The following is a 24,976-nucleotide window of genomic DNA, read 5'->3' on the forward strand; positions in this document are numbered from 1 at the left end:
GTAAAAAAAAAAAAACAAAAAAAAAAAAAATAAAGATACAAAAATATTTTTATATTAAAGTACATAAAACCCTAACCCTTACAGAAATGTTTAGGTTGTAGTATTTATAATTAGCTCTATATAAAATCAGAAGTCTATGGAACATCCCCATAAATGTGTGTGTGTGTGTGTGGTGTGTAAACACTTTTTTATACATGTAATTAATAAACAGACTGAACTCATAATCCACAATTTCTCAGGCCACCAAAGGTTTTAGGACACAAATACCCTCTAAAAAAAGACAGACACACTCTTACTCAAAGGTTAAGAGACATTTTCTTTTATTTTACATAAAAAAGGGTGCAAACTTGAGTTTCCCTTTAAGAGTGGAGGGAATAAAAATTTAATTTGAAAGGTTATGTATGGAATTTTATATGACTCCTCAGGAAAATAGGCATTTTAAATAAGATTAAGATAAAGGCCTTAATCTTTCTGCAACTTAAAAACAAAATATATTTAGAGAGAGAGAGAGAGGAGAAAACAAAACGGGTCCATCACAGTTTGAAGCCCTTGACAAAAGTAAAATCATTGAAAAACATTTAAGCAACATTCATATTTCAACACAATAAATTCATAATACAATGAAATTTAAAGTATCTTTGTAAGTATGACAGAACAAGAGAATGACTCTTGCATTTACTGTACAATTCAGTTTTTAATATGTTCGAAGTACAGAAACATCCTTACCGAAAGAAAAACACTACAAAAAAAAAAAAAATGTGAAAAAGAGAATTCAAATATTGCAGTGCTTTCCTACCAGACTCCTGTAATATAATCATTCCGAGGTCATTGAAAATGAGCAGTTAACCAGATCGGAATGTTATTTTTTTTTGAAATATCAATAATTATTAAAGCAATAAAAAGTATAATTATGTAGTGTTTTTTTGAAACAGGAATGATTACATTTTTCAGAGAGAAAAAAGCTATGACTGTAGCAGACACGATGGAAGGGCAATACAGTATACAGCGGCAAAATAGTAGGCAGTGGACATTTACCTGCTGAACTCGAGCGTACAGAGGGGTCAGACTTGCAGTAGCATGTTTAAGGCATTACGCAGCCACAGAATAACAGTGTATCAACAACTTCATGCCCACATTGTTCTTCAGTGCCCCATTTACACATAGTTTCCATTGCTTTCGGGATCAAAAGCCATGCACATAAAATCTGCATTAATGTCACTAACTTCAACTTCAGGAGAATAACTCTATTTACCTCTCTGTATGTAAATCTGCAGCACAGTAAAGTGACCCGAACCGTGATACAAAAGCAAAGGCAATTCAAAGGAAATGGACTGGTGCACAAAAACCTCTCCAAAGGACCCAGAATGCTTCCTGAATGACTCGATTTTTGGGCAATCAATCACTTTTGAGGAATTATTGTATGTTTAAACCTCAAATGGACTCTTTATTAAAACAAAACCTACAAAAAAGGTACAAAAACATAGGGTACAATCTTAAACAAAGGGAAAATTAAAGATGATAAATGGTTTGAAATAGTCATCACCTTGCAGTTGACAAGAGAGCCAGTAGTCATTATGATCGCTTTATCCAAAATTCCAGTAATAAGGAATAGCGTCTGTTCTAGCCATCCCTCATCAAACTACTTCAAATAGCATATTAAGAGTGATTTCAGTGTAGTGTTTTACGTGGACGAGTCATTTTTATCCAGCAGAAGGCGCCTTAATCACCATCCACTCATAATCCCAAAGTACATCTTACATCTGCATGTAGGACTAGCTTCCTCATCCATTACTCCAAAGCTAAATGCTTTCACATTCCTCTTGTATCCAAAAAACAATTCCAGACGGCTCCGTAACAAGCCAAGGCCTCCCACTTTGACTTTGGAAGAGTGTCAACAAGAATCAAGGGGTTAAATCCTGCAAAATCATCCTCCTTAGAGCCAGACGCACCTGGCGATAGCAAGCAGTGCACATCCAGAAATACTAAATTGTCTTCCAACTCTAGCGAGGCACGTAATACATATCGTTAAGAGAAGAACGTTAAATTAAATGCAGCCTCGACGCATGTGCGAGACATTTTTTCAAGAGTATTATTCAAGTACTTTTCACAGAATAATTTAAACCCAAAGTGACTTGCATCACAGTGGACAAGCATAAGGAAACATCTATTAAATAACCGTCACATCAGAAATACATGGAAAGTTTTTTGCGCATTTGCGAAAACGGTTTGTTGACTCTATAACCGCCAACCCGAGATTTGAACGCCATTTTCGTTCCTACACAGTGGAAATTGTTCCACAATTGGTGAATCCAAAAAGAAATGGGTCAGTGAGAGCTCACCAAGTTATTATTTACATATATAAACGAGTGGAAACAGACGGCTGGATTACTCAATTGATGAGTTATGAGGTGGAAACATGCTAATAAAGAATCTGTGCCCTTTTGCCATATCGATTTGGTCCAACACTCATTTATCCACTGCTTTTGTAGGAACATTCAAAGCATGCCATCTGTAGGCCCTCAGGAGGGATTTCCAAAATACACAATGGGCATGATAGATTCTTCAAACAGCCTCGTTTACCTCTGTTACTTATGAAAGACGAGTTCAGAGGTCAGTAGCATACAGCAACGCACAGGCTGAAGTAAACGAGGGCCTAAGACAACTTTTGTGCAGTCACACGATCCTATGGCTTCTCTCTCAACTTTTTTGTACGGTGATCAAAATCAAATAAAATAATAGTTCATATAATTTATCTTACATTTATTCACATTTGCTATACATTAAAAAGTTCACAAAATAAAAACATGGATTTAATGCTGTGAATAAGTGAACGGTCAAACCAAAACATGAGCAAGGCAACATCACGACTTGAGATTAGCGATTCTCTGAAGTAGAAACAAAAAAACGACAACAACGTAATTACAGTAATCGTTTCGCATATAACCCAATTTTACGTAATTCCTGCCTTACGGATTGCGCTCAGGAAAGGACCGCCTCATCCATGCAAGAGGTCAAGGGCTGCCCGTCTCAGAACACGTCGTATGGCCACTATATATATATATATATTATAGCGTTTACGAACAGGACGTTTCAATGGGTCTTCCGGCGTTTTCTGCCACATAATCCGATTTGTGTTCGATTTTGTCGATTCGAACCTGTCGAGTGAGGTTCCTAAAGGGAATGAGACATGTTTCAGGTCAGTATGAAGGCATGGGAGGAGGTTTCATAAAGTTTTTACTGCAGGTGGTATCTGTTAAGGCATTAAATCGAGATGTTTCGCAGTGGCAGTCACTACCGTCAGTCTGCATCCTCCCAGGTTCCAGCTCATGACAACTACTAAAACAAGGAAACTCCTGCCGAATGGCCATTATTTTTTGTCTTTGCGGCATCTTTCGCTTAATATGAACAAGTTGAGGTGTTTTCCAAGCCACTCTGGCACATGAAACGTTATTTTCATCCTGAAGAATTAGCAGTTTTCAGGCATAAAAAAAAACAACATCTATTAGGAACTGGTCGTGGGAATAATAAGTGACTATATGGACAGAAAGATACAAAAGCGCAGAAGGAAAGTCTTACTGGCCACCTCAGCCAATAGAAAAGCAGCCAGCTGTACGCGAAGCGGTACGATATTGTAAGAGGAGAAAGCAGCAAGACTGGCTGGTGGGTTGAAGTGTGAGGAGTGCTTTAGAACAAGCAGCTTAAATACTAGTGGGTGGAACGGAGTAACGCCCATTGTTACCACTACCACTGGAAACAGCTGCTTATGTCACACTTTCACAAAGTTCACGTGTAAAGGCCAGCTAGCATCATTACGACAGTTATTTGTTTTGCGCTTTGCCCATGTACGTTAAATCACTCCGATAGATACGACGAAGAAATCTGCAAGTCATATTCTAAGGCTTCGACCACTTCCTGGCAGCATGAGAACCAACAATCAGCCAACAAATACACAAACAAACATTTCAACAGGGTTAAGTGTAAAATAAAAAAAGCCACCGTCTCGTCTCGTGTGGGAGTGGAAGTGGTGCCGGGAGGTGCTCGGGGGAGGAAAAGGTCTGCGGTTCGAGCTCCAGCATGGGCGACTTTGTCTCTCTTACTCCCTCTATGTCACACAAAGGGCTAGAACTGTGCCTGTCGCGGAGGAAGAGGACGAGAGGGCACATTCAGAGACTTCCTCCCCGGCACGTCCACCGCCGAGGACGAGAGGAATGAAAAAAGAAGCAAAACAGCAAAGGAAGTGCGGTGCTGTTCCAGTGCTTTGAGATCCTAGAGACAGTCCGAGGATGAGGCCCGTCGCTGCCTAAATTAAGATGTGGAAGAAAACAAACGAAATGAAACAAAGAAAATCCCCACAGAGACAACGACAACGTGTGCATGCCTCTTTGTTTTCATACATCGGTCCCCAACTCATTTGGAGGGCTCGCTGTTGTTGTCTTTGTAAAATTTCTTTATTTGAACGCTCTAAAAACAACCAAAGGAATGGACTGTGCGGAGAGGCCGGAGGTTCATTTGTGCCGTTGAGTGTTCTTCTTCCTCTTCCTCTTGAAGAAACAGCAGCACCTGAGGATGAACACACATGGAAAGGTTAGTGATGGCAGGCAATTAGCTTGTTATTCCAACCTAATAATGAAGCATCTGGCCTCTAGCTACACATGCGCCGTCAGTATGTAGCTGCCTTTGTAAATCTTAAATAAAGCAGGTATGTGGGTTACGCTACATATTGTCTGCGCTGTCGATGATGCATTAGTACATTCGTAACCTAAATGCTACATATAAAAGGACAATAACTGGTCAAAGTTAATGAAAAGGAAACTTACAGACATTTAAATTTCATTAAAAGCATCAACAACAGAATGTTAAACAGCAACAACACGACAGGATGGGTCAGAGAAAACAAGGCACATGCAGTGGAAGAGAACAGCTCCAGACTGACACATTGAAAAGTGATAGACTTCACTAAACATGTTCCTAATGGATGCTGCTAAACAGCCAGTAAATCCGACGTTGAGTAACAGGCAATCACTGGCTGTATCGTTTAGGTTCACTGCGGTTGTTAATGAAAAGTCATACTGAATATACAGTGTCCTGCAAAAACATGCAGATCCTTAACAAAGTCTGCCTTTTTACTAAATCCCTACATTGAAATGACATTCTCTATACTACGTCATGAACAATTAAAGGGATAGTTCACCCAAACATGAAAATTCTGTCATGAATACTCATCCTCATGTTGTTTCAAACCTGAAAGACCTTCGTTCATCTTCGGAACACAAATTAAGATATTTTTGATGCATTCCGAGAGCTCTCTGACCCTTCCATAGACAGGAAGGTTACTACCCACGATCAAGGCTCAGAAACGTAGCAGGGAGATCGGTAAAATAATATATGTGACATCAGTGGTTCAACTGTAATTTTACGAAGCTATGAGAATACTTTTTGTGCGAAAAAGAAAACAAAAAAAAAGAAGACTTTATTCAACAATTCGTCTCCTCACCCTGGTGCCATTTTGGAGAGTATCCACTGAATGTAAAAAGCATATGCAGTTCTGTGACAGCTGCGTCATGCAGATACGCTGTTTACATCGTTTACGATTCGATCTGAACAAAAACAACGTATCCGCATGACGCAGCTGACACAAGAACAGCATATGCTGTTTACTTTCAGTGGATACTCTCCAAAATGGCACTAGGGTGACACAGAGGAGACGAATTGTTGAAAACAGCCGTTATTTTCTTTCTTTTGTGCATAAGAAGTATTCTCGTAGCTTCCATGGGATACATCAAAAATATTTTAAATTGTGTTTTCTTACGGGTTTGAAACGACATGAGGGTGAGTAATTAATGACTGAATTTAAATTTTTGGGTGAACTAACCCTTTAATAATGGCCAGACAGTGAGAAATTAGTTCCTAAATTGAATACATAGGGTTAGGGGTTTATTAAAAAACTGTGTAAGCTCTAGTAATATTTGGTTTGCCTGGGAGATTATGACCTTCTAACAATAATATTGACACTAATAATGTTACTAATGTTGTGGTATAAAATCTGAAACTTAGTTAAGAGTCTGCATACTTCTGTTCAAGGAACTGTGTATGTTCATTTAACATCTACATCCTCATTCCATTTGGTTTCTGTAAATAAGCTAAAGTTGGGCTATTAAAGACTTCTCAGTCAACTTTAGGGCATTTCAGCCACTCAAATCAAGACTTTAAGCAAACAGACCTCCCTCTTTCGGTTTCAAACTCACAGACCATGAACAGCTACATTAGCCTACAACTATGTTAGCAGATCTGGGTGTAAGCGTGATCTATATGGCCACAGTCTAGGCTGGTCCACCTCCCCTTGGGTTTGATTGTGGACTGGAGAGAGGGACTCACCACAGGTTGAGCATTTTCACGCAGCTACAGAAGAATGTGAAAAGAGAAAAGACATAGAGATTATTACACAGAGGTGAGATGATGAGACAAACCTAATGTCGGCGACAAAAGACAAACAGGAAGACACAAACAGAAAGAAAGAGAGAGAGACAGACACAGCGGATAGTGTAGATCTAAAACATCTGCTCAATTCATGGTCACCTTTTATTAAGTAATATCATAATAGGTATTTTATTTATCCTTGTTTGTAAACTTCTAAAACAGATGGCCAACAGCAAAAAAAAAAAAAAGGAATGGGAGAAAAAGGGATAGAGAAGAAAGGAACAGAAAGGGTTTGGACAAGTGTAGTGTCGTCCTCAGCTCACCAGCCCACCGTGAATATACTAGTGAATAAATACAACATAAAACATTCTTCAGCTTGATCAATGGGTCTCTGCCACTGTAAAACATTTTGGTATGACTGTGTTGAAAAAATTAAGCCAAGTACCTAACATTCCATCAACCATGGTATTAAAAAAAAAAATCACGTAGGGCACAGCCTTTTTCATTCGGTTGTAGGTTACATTATATATATATAAAAATAAAATTTTGCTTTGATTTTTAGCACAAGACTTTTGACAATTAAAAAATGTTTTATAGCACCATGATGATGCAAAACACTTCATAATTTAAAATAGCCTTTAATGCAGCATTCAACAGGTTCTGACAGTTTTACAGCTTAAAAATGCAGCTCCTTCAATCAGAATTATAAACCAAAACTATTTATAATTTAACTGTCACTCAGTAATGATAGCATGTGTACAATGAGATATAGAAATTATATGTAAGTGTTCTTACATTCTAGGTTATTCAACTCCAATAACATTTAAAATTCTGAAGCTCACAGGGTTTAGAGACATGTTTTTGAACAACATATATTGTGGTTTAAAGATTTTTTTTTTTAACTATATAACCAACTTAATGCATCTCACTGGAAAAGTGAACAAAAAAGCCCTTTTTTCCATCGCAGTAAAATTATTTTAATGCTTGTGTTCTTTCTTAGAAAATGGAATAAGAATGTTTGTACCTTTGCTTATAAAAGACATTTACTGTAGGATGTAAAACTAATTAAAAAAAGCATTAAAATAAACAAAATTGAAGAGCATCAAAAAAAACATACTGTATCATTTGGTCCTCTCCATCTATGCAAAACAAAACAATCCATGACTTGGCATCTAGGTGGAAGACACAGTCATGAGCTAAGCATGGGGCATAAAACAGATGCCAAACACTAATAGTGTGAAGCCCTGATGACGATTCTTGTTTTTGTATGAACTTTCCTTTTAATGTAATGTTATGTAAGAAGCTGCTACTAAATGCTCAAGTGGCAGTGTTCTAACATTACAGACTGAATCTTTAAACTAAGGATACGTAACAATGATAAAAAGCAATCAACAGGTTGCTATATTCAAGAAACAAGGAAATGCAAAAAAGAAAGAGATCAGAGAGATTAGAAGAAAGACCTCTGGTGAGCATTAATACTGTGTAATAACCATGGTGACCTTGTGTGTTTGTGCAATCCTAGTAACTGATAAAAGCAGCTGCTGTCTGTGCCACTTTCAAGCCTGTGCTTCAATAAATCAAAGACAGAGGGCTTTTTAAGATATCAAAGAACTACAAGAATAAGTGTTTAAAATGATATCAGACAGGCCGTTTTATATGACAAACTCAAACTCACATCAGGTGCTTTAAAGAATAGGAAACTACAGAGTGTAACAGTTTGTCTTTAAAAATATAAAGTTTGGAATTATAAAGATCTTTACGTTTCTGAAATAAGTCTATTATTCTCACCGAGGCTGTTTGAGGATATTTGATCAGAAATACAGCAAAAAAAATATTATATTAATAATATATTAATAATAAATATTAACATTAAATATTACAAGAACTGTTTTCTACTTTAATATATATCAAGATGTATTTTATTCTAGTGATGGCAAAGCTGAAGACTGGCGTAATGGCTGCTGAAAAATGTAGCTTTGCAACAGAAAATAAATAAATAAATAAATAAAATTAAAAACAAATAATTGGATAACATTAATAATACTTCACAATATTACTGTTTTATTATTAAACTGTACTATTTTATTATTAAATATATGCAGTCCTGGTGAGTGTAATAGACTCCTTTCAAAAACATAAAAAAAAAAAAATAAATTATTCCAAACTTTTGAATTGCAGCATTCATATTTCATTCAAAACTGAAAAGTGCACTTAAAAAAAATAAGTGCAAATAAGAAATGGATAATTTTATCCAATATAATGTTCCATTAAACACTTTGGGTACACAGAGCACTACAGGGGGGGAGCAGATGGGAATGGACCAGTGAGGGCAAGGGGTGAAATCATGTAAAGACCCAGAGTGCTAAGGGACAGCTTGTGTCAGTTAAACAAACAAGGCACAGACAACAGAAACCTGTGAGAAGACATGTGCACATACTTGGCCTCAGCCACCACCTCCACTTCTGCCTGCGCTGTGTTGGTGCGTTTGAGTGGGCCGCCAGCGGGTCGTCTGCATTCAGTTCACCATTAGTGGAGCTCACCACCTGTGGCAGAGACAAATGAATTAAAATAAAATCTAATTATTGGTTGGCCTCAGAATAACAATGTTATTGTAATTAGAGAGTTCCGTCAGTCGCGCGTCAGAAGCTCTTTAGAGAACTTTAAGATGTTTATCTGTGCAAGTAACTACTGGAAGGCAGTAACTGAGGAAAATCATTTACTACCATATTTACTAATGAAAGGTCAAACTATTCCTGGTTAAATGCAACCTTAACTTTTTTTACCAACTGAAAATAATTTCATTTTCAAGTTAAATGATTTTCACAGAACACATCTTAAATCTATAGGGCTGTTTCTTGTATTGCTGTGTGTTTTCTCATTGTATGTAAATTTATTCAAATTTAGCTTAACCTGGAATATTTAAAAATACTTTGAAAAATACTTATTTTAAAAAACTACTTTGCTATCACCAGTTAATCCAAGAAATAATAATAAAAATGTAGGCCATATTGAAATTCATGCTTTTATTTTAAAAAGCCAATGTTCTATTATTTTAGTTGTCTGAGTCTCCCCAGATCCACTAATGTACAGAATCGAGAGAAAAAACACTTTCACTACTCTTCACTACATAACACTGTCGTACAGTAGCCCCAAAAAGTATTTTCACTCTTAAGTCACACTTAATGTAAATACCATTTGGTTTATTATTTTTGTTATCTATTATCTCTTAACACAGTTTACAGAATTTCCCTCAGTTCAATACAGAAGGCATCTATATCAGCTCTAGGACTGTCAGCAGCATTTCTCAGTCGCCTACTGTAGGAACCTACAGGATAAAAGTGAAGCAAGCAGCGCAAGGTGGTGAGTCTGCATGTTTTGTCACCATCTCAGTCAAATAAACATGCACTGAACTGTGCTTTGTGTACTGTAGAGTGTGAGAGCTGGTAATACTAGGCCCTAATGTCAGCTGTACCAAATTACCACAACAGGTGTTACAAATAATCTCAGCAGCCTCTGCGTGACATATGCCGCGTTTCATTTCATTCAATTTAGAAAGTTGGGAATTACACCCTCACACTAGAGAAAGTGATAGAATAAGGAAAAATGTCACATTTCCAACTTCCTACTTGGAAATTCCAATAGAATGCCACTGACAATATTTCTTCCAACTTGGACCATGGAATGCTACATGGAATTCAGAAAATATTAAGACTGGAATATCCCACATTCAAACACTTTCACACTTTGAATGAACCACAGCATTTCTACATTTTTTTAGATACGGGACAAGAATTGCCACACAGGGGAACCCATAGAGGAAGTGTTTCTAGTCAAGTCTGAGAGCAGATGGGGCACGCTGCTGCAGAGGGCTGTAGACTGAGCGCACACAAGGAGGAGGAGTCGAGCGAGGGGGTGAAGCAGTAACCTGCACTGAGCCTCCGTGCCTGTCCGCTGCCAGGTGCGAGGTCAGGTAGGAGTTTGTGTCTGGCGGTTGGGCTGCACCTCCCAAGCTCCTCTTGCGGTCGGAGATGGCCGTCTGTGCGGAAATGGAGGAGGTGACAGGCGGAGGCGCAGGAGGGGGGAGGCGTGGTGAGACGTGAGCGAGAGCGGGCGGAGTGAGGCCCCCAGGTGGCATGCAGCACAATGCAGGAATGGAAATCAACAAGAAACAAAAAGAGCCAGTCAAGCCAGGAAACGGCAATTAGTGACTGTGGACCAGTCGTCCAATCACACGAAGAAGCAAACACCACAAAATAAACACAAGGAGACATTAAAACAGAGGAAACTGAAGAGAAACTTTCTGAAAGTTGTTGATGCCAAGTGGACTGGACAATACATGTAGCAAATCAGGCATCCAACACTCAGTTCCCACTGGAATATCTGACAGCATAATTTCAATGATTAAAGGTATAGTTCACGCAAAAATGAAAATTACCCCATGAAGCCATCCTAGGTGTATATGGCTTTCTTCTTTCAGATGATATTACCCCAGTTACCATAAAAAATTATCCTGGCTCTTCCAAGCTTTATAATGGGGAGTGATATGGTGGTCATTTTCTTTGAAGCCCAAAAAAGTAGACTCCATCCATCATAAAATATGTACATATTGTCAGACGATTTCGATCTAAGCCAAGAGGAGACCCCCTCTTCTCAAGAGACTAGCATATTCTCACCGAGAGCTTACGCTACATCCTATGTATTCCGTCGGAGAACACCACTCTCTCGTGTACACATGTACGAATGTTTTTATTTTTCTTACACAAACACATCAATTCACTTTCAGCAGGCCTTTATAACCCTCCGGGAGCCACGTGAGTACTTTTTTTGATTGGATGGGTGGTTCTGCACCTTATTTGGGATTCAAAATTTCAACCACCATTCACTGCCACTTATAAAGCTAGCACAGAACCAGAACATTTTTATTATAACCTCCAGCTGTATTCATCTGAAAGAATAAAGTCAGTATACACCAAGGATGACTTGAGGGTGAGTGAAATCATGGGTTATTTTCATTTTGGTGAACTGTCCCTTTTAGAGAGAGCTAAAATACTATCTTCCAGTTACGTTTCGATTAAAATTCTGCCCATTATAAGTGGAGAAAATGGCCTGTAACAGAAAGCTAAACACATTTCTGAGTCAGACAAGAAACACAAGAACATCCAAATTCGAATTTCTGAAACTGCAGTGTGGCAGTATATATCTTCAGGACGCCCCCCTGGTGAATCACTAGTGTGAATGTGTAAGTGTTTTTGTGGTGGCACAGGATAGTTTGAGTAGTGTGAAAAGATATAGGGGAAAATGTAATAAATCACTTAATTACTTTTGCATTAAGTGGCAAAGACTGAAGGTTACTTAAGACATGTTTTATTGATCTATTCATTTTAAGCATTTTAAGCAGAGATTTTTTTAGAAGGTATGATCCTAATCTACAGCGTCCTAAATGATAATGGATATTCGGACACAATATTGAAAAAATTAAAAAATCAATACATATTTTGAAGAGTTTTTATATCTGGAACACTGGTTCTAGACCACATGACCAAAAACCATAAGGGGTACACACGAATGGGTTTTCAAAGGCACATCTTCAGAAAAATGTGTTTTTCACTACTCACACAGTGTATGACGTCAGAGAAAATGCACACTATAGGGACAAAAGTATCCAGACACACCAGACCATTACATCAACAGGAACCTTAATGACACAGGAATTCTAAATACATAGACATCACTATGTATAGTGTTTTGTAATAATAACCCCTTTGTAATAATAGCTTCCACTCTCCTGGAAAGCCTTTTTGTTTTGGGGCAATTTTTGCCCATCATTCAGTAGAGTCAGTATACCCAGACCCTCCGTGGACCTCTGTGAGATCAGGCACTAATGTTGGACAAGTAAGTCTGGCTTGCAATCTTTGTTTCCCACTTCATCCCAAAGATGTTCGATGGGGGTTAAGGTGAGGGCACTGTGTGAGCCACTCAGGTTCTTCCCACCTCTTTATGGGACCTTGCTTTATGCACTGAGGCACTAGTCTCAGCCTCAGATGTCATGCCCACGGACCGTTGGGCTGAACGTCTGATGCATATGGGACACACAAACTGGAAAACACTTCACGGGAGTGTCGAAGTCGTCATCGGATTGGTTGAATTTCTACAAAGGATTTTCCACGAGGACAGTGTGTGTGTCGCGTTCTTTAACGTTCCACCCTGGACGCACAAAGATACTGTGGCGCCAAAAAACCCCTCACGAAAGAAGAAGAAAAGAAAAAAAAGCCTAGTGTTTACAACTGTGACGACGAGCACTTATCAGGGAATCAACAAACACTGGATTTTCAACAAACGTACATGTGAAAAAAACTATTTAAAAGTTTGGGGCATAGAATCTTTAAAAATATGTCCGAGAGTTTTACACCCAGTGGCGACATTTTCACGCCTTGGAAACGTGACGATGACCGAAATGAACTGTGATTGGTTGTTTTGACATGGCGGTCAAACGGCATCATGGGCATGCGTTTGGCCAATGAAAGCTGCCATGAATTCCAGACCTTCATCTGAAAGTCTGGCTACGCAAGACTACTGCTGCCATGAATTCCAGACCTTCATCTGAAAGTCTGGCTACGCAAGACTTCTTGGTATACTGCAACGTAAAGATTCCCCTTCACTAAAAGTAAGAGTCCCAGCCCAAACTCTGAAAAGAAATAAGCCCATAACCACTATCCCATCTCCACCAAACTTTCCAGTTGCCATATACAGTTCTGGCAGAGGTACATTCTCCTGTCATCTGCAAAACTATCAGACTGCCGAACAGAGAACTGTGATGAATCACTCCACAGAACATGTTTCCACTGCTCCAGAATCCAGTGGCAGCATGGTTTACCAACCACTCCATGATGCTTGGCATAGCACTTGGTGATGTGAGGTTTGCAAGCAGCCGTCAGTCACAGAACCCATGGGCTGCTGGACCCATTCCATGAAGCTCCCCAACAGTTCGGGTGTTGTTATTAATGCCAGTGGAGGTTTTGAACTCTTCAGCCATAGAATCAGCAGAGTCATTAGTGACTTTTATGCACAATGCACCTCAGCAACCCCGCTCTGTGCCTTTAATGTGTCGTCTTCTTGGCTGAGTTTGTGGCTGAAGTTTCCTGCTGTTTTCAACAATAGCATCTTCCACTGTTTAACAACACAGCAAAAAACACTGGACAAAAATGTTAAAGAACGAAAACAAAAACAGTCTAACTTATTGAAAAAGTGGTATCTTCTCAACAAATATCATACTTTGAATGAATTCACTTTTCCATGCAGACTGCCATGGCTAGGTTTTGATTTCATACACACCTGACTCTCAATAATTAAGAGGTGTGTCCCGATAATTCTGTCCATATAGTGTTTACAAATATGCATTAACAGACGCAATGCATTTTGTGTAAAATAAATCCTCATATAAGTTTATGAGGTGGCAAGAGACAGCTAAAAGGTGCTCATTGATGCTATACCAATTACTTTATCTCGCTAATATCTTTATTTAATACCTGTTCAGAATATCACTGCTGGCCACGCCAAAGTTTGTACTAATTTTCTGCGTATTTTGTTCAAATAAATGTAATTTAACACATTAAACAATATTAAAACTAATCCACATAATAAATTGAATATGGCTTGTTCACAACAAGTAAAATATGATATTTATATAATTGATATACTTTTTAAATATTATGGTTTCATTATAAATATGGTCGATTTATCTCTGAGCCGCTGGTCACCCCAACTTAATTAAAAGACATCAACCATTTGATCTAAGCCATGTCATGCCACAACAAATGGTAAAAAAGTCAGCATTGGCCCATTTATCCAGTTACTATGCCTTAAGCTTTTTTAACAGCAGAAGATTTCTAACTTTTTTTTTTTTTTTTTTTTTTTTCCCAAAAGCAGTACCCAAAAGTGAAAATTTCTATCATGATTTGACTCAACCTCAAGGTGTTACAAACCTGTATTGTGTTCTTCAGTTTCTTTCTTCGAGTTGTAGCCTACTGGGCTTCCAAAGTATGAAGAACAAAATCTATGGAAGTCAATGGCTACCAGCAATTCCCACATTCCTTTAAAACAAATATTGCTGTTCTTACAAAAAGAAACGGAAATTCATAACAGGCCGTTGGAACCTCATCAGGGGGAGTAAATTATGGACAAAAATTTGAGTGAACTATTCCCTTCAAAAAAAAAAAAAACATATACCTTTTCATATTGTTAATGATTATTGAAAATCTTTTGAATTGATTATCTTTAACAAAACTGAAAAATCATTAACAAGAGCTTTGTCTTAAAAATATACTTGGTAATTATTTATTGATGATTGAGGCAGCTTTACTGGGCCCCTTGTGTCTTTTCAGAACCCATAGGATTTCTAAATATATCTGCACTCCATTTTCCCTCACAAGAATCATAAGGATACCACGGTGAATTTCCAAATCAATGGTGGGAAACACCTTAGGAACGTATGATAGCGCCCCAAAGATGTCTTAAAGGAAAAACAGATTAGCCAAAAATTAAGGGTAGTAGTCATCACTTCATTATCTACCCTGTCTATGCCAAAACCTATATATATATATATAATACTATATATCATATTATATATCATCAACCCTATATATAAATATCTTATATAGTATATAATAATGCTATATTCAGTAAGGAAAAAATATTTTTTTCTCTTTATAACCTTGAACTATAAGCACTAATCTTGAGTGCACCTCAAATTCACTTGTGAAAACCTAATTCTTTTGAAAATCTTTTATTGAAGCCAAATTAAAAACTTTCGCTTCAGCAGATAAGTGTTTGATACCAGGGCAAGTTTGTGGAAGCGTTGCAAAAGCAGATTTACGCTCTTCGCAAACGCCAAGAGAAAGCCAGAATAAAAGCACAAATTTGGCAAATGTATCAATACATAAAAATAGTACTCCAGTGACATATATACTTGGAAATATAGTATGTTTCAGCGAACTTTCTATTCCCAGCATGCCCTCTGACGCCATGATGTTTGCCAAAGCAGTGCCCCAATGCTGTAGCAGTTGCCAGTAAGTGCGCGTTGCTGCCGAGTGCTGGCGCGAGTCTAATGATTTTGTTTAAAGCTTCATGTGTGCTAGGAAAAGAAACCTAGCCAGTCAAACCATCTAAAAATCAACTCCACCCTACACCAGCTCTGTTTAGAATTCTTCAACATAGATGTCAAGGGGAAAACAATGTTTCTAGGCCCATTATTTCACATCCAAAATTAACAATCAAAAATCGTTTACCCAAAAAAAATCTAAGAATACTAATTTCGTACATTTCATTTGTAATGTGATGCTAACAAAGGAACCTTTCCCCGCCCCCCAATTCTCATTACCCAGGAAAAAAAAACAAATTACCAGCATGCATTGCATGTATAAAATAAATAAAAACAAATTTTTCGATAATTTCCACTTTTTCCCAATGCGTGATGTTCTCATTACTGTCCTAAATGCCCCTATTGCCAGGACCATAAAAAGAAAAAAGAAAAAACTTTTATTTAAATCCCATACATACAACCCACAACTGTTTTAAATTAATAATGGTAATGTGAAAAACATATTACAATTAAAAATAATCATAATTTCAATATATTTTAAAATGCAATTTATGCAGGGGGTGCAGCCAAAGCGGCGATTTTTTTTTCATTTTTCAGCGTCACACTGATTTCTTCTGTGAATATGCTGATTTATTAATTAAGAAAATAGCTTGTGACTGCTTTAATATTTTTGTTTGCTTTAAAACTGTTGAATACGATTTGAAATAGCCAAAATCTTTTGAAAACAATGCAAAAATGTTTTACTGTAATTTTTGACATATTAATACACTGAAGCGTAATTGTTTTACCCTAGGCTGAATCTAAAGTATTTCATTCTTTAATCTACATCACACAATTTCATTTCTTTTCTTGTGATGCATTGAGCGGGTGAAATATGACCCAGGATTTTGCCTTGTGCCAGATTCCAAACTACCACTTTCGTTCATCTGGCGAGAAATAAGCCTATCTTACCTATAACTAAATGATGCGGGTAGTGCGCCAAGAAATATGAATCATCGGGACATGGGGGGACATTCCTCTTTACCTTATCCCGTAATAAAGACAAGCGTTCACCAAATTTAAGCATATCATTAATGAGACAGGCGGAAGAGTAACTGATTCCTTAAGCGGGCTGGTGCACCTAGGGAGGCGTCCGGTATCTCCTGTGGTGCGTGGACCCCCCTACTCAGATGTCGATGATTGTTGGCAGTGCCAGGATGCCACCCTTCGAACGTACACGTGCCGAACGACCCACCGGTCTCAGTCTCCTGGCTGCTGCAGGAAAGACACCCAACAAAAACACACGCACAAGACTATCAGTTATCAGGGTGAACTAGCTCTGTGTCTGCACAAATATAGGACAGCAAAATTCACGGCTGCTCTAAGCAGAGGTATGGATAAAACTGCTCGCCACTTCTATTCTCGGCCCTAGTAAGTAACCAGTCAAGCCGACATGTTTGGACTCACCAATCATGTATCTGCCCCAACCCAGTCCTACGGAGTTTGAATCAAGCGTTATTATCCTTATTGCGTTTCAAACAAAACACAAATCCGTAAAACAAAGGATCGCAAGTATCTTATAAATAATGGCCTTCTCAAAAGAAATCACAACCGCCTCCGCGAGACATAAGCGCTAGAAAGGATCGCAAGCCATCTCTCCTCTAGAAACCCACAAGATTGGAGGGATTAAAGTTACACAATGACAACACCCCCCATTTATCGGATATAGTACATAGTAACTTCGAGCCGAATGGAGATATGTCTCTGTCTCTTAAGAGTCAAAACCATTAAAACTTGTTGTTCTCAAAACAAAACCCATTTTTTAAATTCTTGGCAAGGCCTGCATAAATTTGCTTGCCCTGCCAACACGGGCAAGGCTCCGCCCTGCCAATGCTGTTTATTGCATTGTAAAAAAAGGGATTGACCCCAAATATAGGGTGCTGCTTGCCTTTTCTCAACTGATTATATTGTGTTGGGGGACTAGTCAAAACACATAATTTAGTTGAGTAGTCTAAAAAAAAAACCCCCAGGGAAAGTCAAAAAACATTGTTTATGCACCAATCTTTTATATCAGACTCTACTTAATCTATTGGGAAAAAACAAAAATCACACAAGGTCAAAACTTGCATACTGAACTGCTGTGAAACTATGCAACAACTAGGCTTTATATTGAGCCGGGTGCCCACAAATTATATTCTTTTGTTCATTCGGTTGTCATCGAGAAGCACCTGGCCAGAATTGGTTCGGTGTGCTCACACTGCACAATGTTAGTGGGACCCCATTTAAATATGCAACATAAGAATACTAAATAGAATTATTGCCGAACTTAGCCCTATTCCTTAAAATAAAATAAAATAAAAAATACATAATAAAGTTTGTAGATTTGAATACTACATTTTCAAATAAACAAAATTGAGTATATAAAATAAAAAATACAATACTTTTAACCTCACACTTAAAAGACTCCAATGCACTAAATTGACATTTTAGTATTTATATTATTATCTATTTTTTTTTCGTTTTTTTAATGGAATTTGCACCATTTTCCAAACTAAACATCCGCAAGCCTTTATTTTTAAGGCGGGGGTCTGCCCTCGTTGCCGCGCAAGCTACGTAAAAGTTCGATATGGGAACGACAGAGTTAAGACCAGTTTTTACCTTCGCCCAAGTGTGCCAAACGCTCCAGATGGCCCTAGCCGTGATCACATTGCAACATTGTCCACTGTTTGTGCGTTTTGCTCGATGAAACCGTTCAACAATTAATTGCATTCGAGCATTTGAAAAATGGACTAATTTTTTATACAGTAGTATTACAGTACTTATATCGACCTCTAAATAGCGGTGTTTGCCGTGCCATAAAACAGGCTGTCAACCCTGGTTCTGGGGACTAGGAAAAACAGATAGTATAATAAACATCAGAGGTACCTAATACACCGGCCTGCTTGACACCCGAAGTCTTGTTTTAAAACAATCAAACTGGAATTAATCAATAAGGCCATGACCCGGGCACCAATAAACTACAAAAACCTCTACACCCGCATTATAAAGGACCACACACCTGACAAGATGATTAATGCAGCAGTGCTATCATGGCAAATACCTACAACACATGTTTCAAGGTATTCTGTTCTATAATAGGACAGTGACGGCATAATAGGGGACTGCCCCTGTCGCCTCAAGTAAGGTTTCTCTCTTTTTTTTTGGATGTATTGATTATGCATTGTAATAAAATAAACTTATACACTATTACATACATACATTTACATACAAATATACATCATACATACATAACATCACATACATATTATATTATATACAATATATAATATATTATATATATATATATGAACCACACACACTAATACATACATACATACATACATATATATATACCATACACAACACAACACGCATCTATACATACAACGATCCTATACTAGTTTTATTACTATAATTATATATATTATGTCATATATATAGTTCGGCCATTTAAGCCTTTATTACATATATATAGTCTAATATATAGATTATATATAACTATATATATATATAATCCTTAGATTGTCAGTTATAATCAATCAAAATTAAAAGAATATAAACATTTATGAAATTATCAGGGTCAGTGATAATGGACATGAAATATAATTATACCAGGTTCGACTATTTTGCATGGGGGAATAGTGAAATAATAAATAAATTTCCAAACTTTTGTGTCCATGTATTTTTATTAATTATATGACCCGAGGCAGCCGTGTGATATGTATGTATGCTATGTATAGTATGTATATAGGATAGTTAATTTTGATCTGAGCTCCAAGCAACAGTTATAGCTCAAGCTCAGTCTGGACCAGCCCAACCCCTATTACAAGCAAGAAACAGATTATATTGTCCTTTGGAAATCAATGAGCCCACTTATGAATCCTGCCAAAACGAGGAATGCTGTTATAAAGTGTGTTTGACTTTGAAAGATTTAGCTGATACAAATGCCCCCAGCACAACGATGGAGGGTATCAACAGGGAAAGTTACTCACAGATGAACCTCATAGCAGGCGAATGTGTAGTGTTTATGCTTTGATGTCCCCAATCGTCTCTGGGCTAGCCGCTGTCCTTTCAGTTGTGGTCAGGCCTGCAAGCAAAAAACATAAAGCAAGACAAACAAACAAAATGCTGATATTTACAAGAAACTAAATATAAAACAGTTTTTCAAATGGCCTTCTTTAAGATGCATAGTTCAAAAATGATATTTTAGTCCCACCAAGTGCCACAAGGGGACTACCCCGGCAGGAAATTACGCCATGAACATGTGCAACCCACCAAAGGGCCTCAAGGTCCATCCCTCGCAATCCTTGCCCCTCGTATACTCTGTAGGCACCCCCAGTCGAAATTAAAGCCTAAATTTAAAACCGAGGCCTAGGACATCCATGCTAACACCTGAATAACCATGAAGTGGCTGCGCTCAGCGCGTTTAACGAATAGGGTAGTAACGAGTTAGGACCATATCGTAGTAACAATGAGCGAATCATGCATGGGACACTTTTAACAAATCCGCTCCGGTTTCGGAGGTTGATTGTAACTTACACTATTAATATACTGGATCTATCGATCATCATGATCAATAAAAAAAAAACAATCATTCAATTGATTGGGACCAAATAATTACCCAAAAACAATAACTTAAATTAAATATCCATGTCATATTTCAAAACCATAAAGGACTTCAATCTAATCTATCAGAACACAATCATTTTTGTCCCATCCACTTAAAGTCCTTGCAAACAACAAATGAACTTGAACAACTGTGACTTGCTTGATTAATCAAAATTGAAGGTTTTATTCTCATGCTATCCAAGCCGGTTTTCAGTTGGACGGATAAAAAAAACGTGCTCAAATAAAATGTGTCCCCATGGTTCACCATCACCTTAAGTCATTTTTACAACATTAACGTATACGTGTTTTTCTTGTTTTTTTCTTCATGAGTGTTAGACATGGCATGACATGCAATTCAGGAGCATGTAAGTTGATAATTCAGTAATGACCAATTCGGACGGATTTGTCGGGTTGAAGTCATCCAGGAAAAAATAAGTGGGTACAATTATTCGGAATTTTGGAATTATTCAGTTAAAAAAAGGGGACCCAGCACTGTCCAGGTTGTCTGTTATTTCTTTTCCATGTATCATATTGGTCCAACCCATTTTTCCTCTGATCCACATTCAGTTTAGGGACCGACACAATCACAACCCGAGGCGGGTGCTATGCTATAGATTCAATGTAACATTTTCAGGGGGGAAACCGCAAATATTGGAAATCTCATGTTCTTTAGAGAACTGGTTCATGATGTCCACAAAAACAGCCAATCAAGAAAACCACATAAAGCGCGCGAGGATAGGGACCATTGCTAAATTATGTTACGTCATTTTTAGGATTTTAGACTATGCGGTCTCCTTACACTTACTCCCTAGTGTGTATTAATAGAACATGTAATAGAGCTGTGTGGCCGGTAAGGCCTTGTGCTCCCGGTAAGGAATGTGTTTGTTTGGTTTCTGGGTCAATGTATTCTTCGCAAGGCCAAAAAGGTCTTGCTGTGAATGATTGTGCTCCTTCTGGTTGACTTGTCGGGGACCGATGAAGGAAGTTTTCTCTGGCTTCACCGTCCTTAAGATGAGGTTTAGAATGGCACCATTTAACCTCCTGCGGGTAGATATCGGGGAAATTAACACATTGGCATCAACATTACATTTTTTACACTGCAATGCATTAGTCACCAACTACTATATACCCAGGTTGCCACACCTGCTCTTAAACTTACAGCAGCTTCTCAGAGGATCTGTGGCACTCACCAGCTGAATGGCGATCATCAGGACGGTCGTGGAAGGAGAATGTTCGGTCACACAGGTCAAAGAAGATCCTCAAGACTAGGGGCACGAGCAGCAAGCGCTAGAACCATGGCATGGTGATTCCCAATCAGGGCCCAAAATAGTTAACCTGAGGGCAGACCCTCTACTTTAAAACAAAAAAAACACAAGAAAAATACAGGAACATTAACTACAAAGAGGTCATAACATTCTCTCTTTATTGGTTAAGTGTCTTGTTTTAATGAAATTATGACTTATAAAATGATGGCCTCAGCTGACTTGAGGATTAAAGCAATTTATTCCTCCAGCCACTAGATGGCAGTACTGTGAGAAATATGCAAATGCAAAATGCTAATATGCAAAATTGCCCCAAGTTTGGCATTTTAGATGTGCACCTTTTTAAGCACTTTCAGTTGCAATCCTCCCAAAAATTTTTTATGTATATGTGTATGTATATCAATATATATATCTATATATATATATAATATATATATAATATATATATTAGTGGTTTTTTTTTTTTTTTTTTTTTTTAAAAGGTTTTTGGTTAACTTACTAAAATATGGGTCTGTGGTTCAAGCAAGCTTAAGACTTGCACATTTTTATTCTACAAGCCATAAAATACATAATATAGATATTAAACTATAAAAAAAAAAAATCAATCTGTTATTATTTACTCTTGAAAAAAAGTTGGTTGCTAACAAGTGTCTAAGTCTCAGCCTCAGGACGTCACGCCCACTGACTGTTGGCTAAAAGTCTGTATGCATATGGGACACAAAAGTGGAAACACTTCAGGGAGTTTCGAAGTCGTCCACCGGTGTATTGGTTGATTTCTACAGGAGTTTTTCTGCGAGACGTGTTGCCCTGCGCAACGTGATGTGCTTTAACGGTTCCGCCTGGAAACCAACCTCGTCACGGGACGACAGAAGAAAGAAAAAGCCCCGTGTTTACAACTGTGACAATGAGCACTAGTTAGGATTCAACTAAATGCTGGATTTTCAAAAGTATGTGAAAATATTGTAAGTTTGCAGCATAGAATCTTTAAAAATATGTCTGAGAGTTTACACACCGTATCTGTTATTGTGGACGGACATTTCCAAGCATTGAAAACGTGGCCGCTGAAGAATACCACGAACTGTGATTGGTTGTTTGACATGTTCGGTCAAAACGAAACCTCATGGGCGGCCTTGGCCAATGAAGCTTGCTGCCATGAATTCCAGACCTTCGTCTGAAGGGTCTGGCTACGCGAGACTAACAAGTGTCTAAATGGGACTGCAGAGTTTTGCTGGGGGATCCCAGGAGTTTGGCTGGGACCAGACCTCAGTCATGTCAGCGCCAAGTTTTAATTTTCCACAGGGAATGAACGTGTGACTATGACAGACTGAATAAATACAGTGCATTCAGGGGATGATTGTAATATTGTTTAAAAAATACTGACTGGGTTCATCTTGACCCAACATCTTTCTGGAAAAATATATAAAAACTTTCAGTTAGGGACAAAAAGGTTTTTTTTTTTAAAAAATTGTGAGATGGGAAAATTCAGGCATATAATTCAGCTTTAGAGACAATAAAGGGGGAAAATGCATGTTTCACACAGACTAACATAATCTGAGAATATCTGTTTTCCAATTTGAATTGGTTCATTGGGAAAGTAGACATTTCACGTCTCTATAGATACATTTTTAATGTCTGTAAAGCAAAAAGATATACACTACAAGAGTTTAGCCCTCAAATTCACAGACACAAGACGGCAGGAAAGAAACAGAAAACGCATCCTGTTTGCTTCTTGTATTATTTTACAAAAAGCACAGTCTGGTGTTATTGCATGGAGTGCACCAAAAAAACAGTCATTTACAGGGATTTGAAAGATGGACACTCCTCCCTCTGCATGCGAAATTAACCAATATCCCAAGTATTCATTACACTGAATGAATTGCTAAAGAGAACCGATGATGGGATGTGCACGAGCAATGATGCCGCTGGACTGAGGTCTCGTGGTGCTGGGGATGGGAAATGGCACAGTATGTTAAGGGGGTAACATTTCCGTCACACGCTTGAGGCATTCGGTCAATCACAATGCACTGGATAGCTGGGCCAATCAGAGCAAACCCTCGCTTTTCAGAACAACGAGCTTTGTAAAAAATTGACGTGTTTCAGAAAGGCGGGGCATAGAAGAGAAACAATAATGTACATTATATGGAAAATAATGGTGCTTTTTTAACCATAAAAACATAATGGTTAATGAACACATGCATTAAACCAAAATACACAACATAATGTTCTTTTTAGCAGCATCATATGACCTCTTTAAACAGAAATCATTTGAAATGTTTTCACTCACTTGTATCACCTTTCATGAATGATGAATACAATTATTCATTTCTCTCTCTCTTTTTTAAATCTTGTTTGAGTGGTATCAGTTTTCCACAAAAATGTTAAGCAGCAAAACTGTTTTTAACATTGATAATAATGAGAAAAGTTTCTTGAGCAGAAAATAAGCATATTAGAATGATTTCTGAATGATTGTGACACTGAAACTTCTCTTTGTAAACAGATTTATAAATGTTTCTTTTGTTGTGTTGAATATGAAATTTAAAGCAGCTCAAACCAAGCGCAGCTAGCACTAACAGTGAATCGAAACTAAAAAACAGTACTGTAACAGCAGACATTGTAGCACGTCAGACTTCAGCCTATTTTATAATTACATCACAACCGTTGCGAATTTTTGACAGCACTAAGCAATCTCAAATTCTCACCGGCATTCATAAAAAGTCATGCGCGGGCGAGTTACACGTTTTAGTGCTGATTCTACTCGTGTTTGATGCTTTGAATCATTTGAGCGCTTTTAACTGTCCTGCGGATGCACCGCGAACTCGTGCAGTGCTCTCAGGACCAATCCATCCATGATGTTTTAGAAAACAATATTTTCGAAGTTTATTTAGACAATAGCTTAAGGCCATTTGCACGATTTCAATCATCATGCAGTAACCAAAGCCTACACTACTCATTGTGTGGTGGTTTTGTAACACCCCTGAGAATAGAGTGCACTGTTGGCCTGTCGATGACTCATCTTGTGTTCAGACTGCACATAACACATATTCAGTTGTTGGTTTCTATCTCTGCTGATTAACACTTTCACAAGCTTTCTATCGACACTCCACTGCTAGATACTGCTGGAACATGTGAGTGGGAATTCAAAGAGTGGGAGGGAAATTCATATAGTAATACATATAGACATGCAATTGCTCAAAAAGTTGCATATTATACGGAATAAAAAAAAAACTCAATATAGTGAGATTCAGTTCATCAGTTGTAAAAAGCGATTTAGAAAAAGGTAATCATGACTAGGGCTGCACGGAATCCACAGTTTTCCACAGCCGTCAATAACGTATTTCCCTTTCCTGTTTATTATATATTTTGGCTAATTTTAAAAATGCTTTTCCCCAACCAATAACAGTAATTGTAAGGCTGCTTGTATACTTTACAGTAGTCAACATTTGAAGTGGATCAAAAAAAGTTAATCAAAGTTGTCCTAAGACAAGTATAACATGTATGTCTTCTATTAAAATCAATGTTGTCATCAATGGAATTTCATGCCTCATCACTTTTGATGGTGCCTAGACATGTTTTG

At 37.8% G+C, this 24,976-nt stretch overlaps 1 pseudogene; it reads right to left on the minus strand.

The window, feature by feature from the left end:
• Nucleotides 1-4,420: 4,420 nt before the first annotated feature.
• Nucleotides 4,421-24,976, minus strand: part of LOC109065640 — a 52,504-nt pseudogene continuing 31,948 nt past the window's right edge.

Source organism: Cyprinus carpio, chromosome B7, assembly GCF_018340385.1.
Source record: "Cyprinus carpio isolate SPL01 chromosome B7, ASM1834038v1, whole genome shotgun sequence".
Taxonomy (NCBI): Eukaryota; Metazoa; Chordata; class Actinopteri; order Cypriniformes; family Cyprinidae; genus Cyprinus; species Cyprinus carpio.